Here is a 225-nt window from a genome sequence, read left to right on the forward strand (position 1 = left end):
GAGCTGCCGATCCCAACTGCTGTGATCTAAGTAATAAAAAAAATTATTCCAATGGCGAAGTTACGAAAAGAAGACGACCCAAAATCCATGCATTACATAAAACAATAAGTATCATATAAATAACAAACAGACAAACAATGAGACAAGTGAAAAAAAAATCTCGTTCCTGAATGACAAGGAGGAATAACAAGCCACAAGGCCACATCTCGCGATCCCTTTCCAAGG

The 225-nt window shown here is 37.8% G+C and overlaps 1 protein-coding gene across 9 annotated transcripts in view; it reads right to left on the minus strand.

Annotated features, from left to right (window-relative positions):
• LOC119591560 (protein kinase C and casein kinase substrate in neurons protein 1-like) overlaps positions 1–225 on the minus strand; it is a 62,778-nt gene that overhangs the window by 28,021 nt on the left and 34,532 nt on the right. The gene's annotated exons all lie outside the window — the stretch shown is intronic.

This window comes from Penaeus monodon, chromosome 28 (assembly GCF_015228065.2).
Source record: "Penaeus monodon isolate SGIC_2016 chromosome 28, NSTDA_Pmon_1, whole genome shotgun sequence".
NCBI classification, from domain to species: Eukaryota; Metazoa; Arthropoda; class Malacostraca; order Decapoda; family Penaeidae; genus Penaeus; species Penaeus monodon.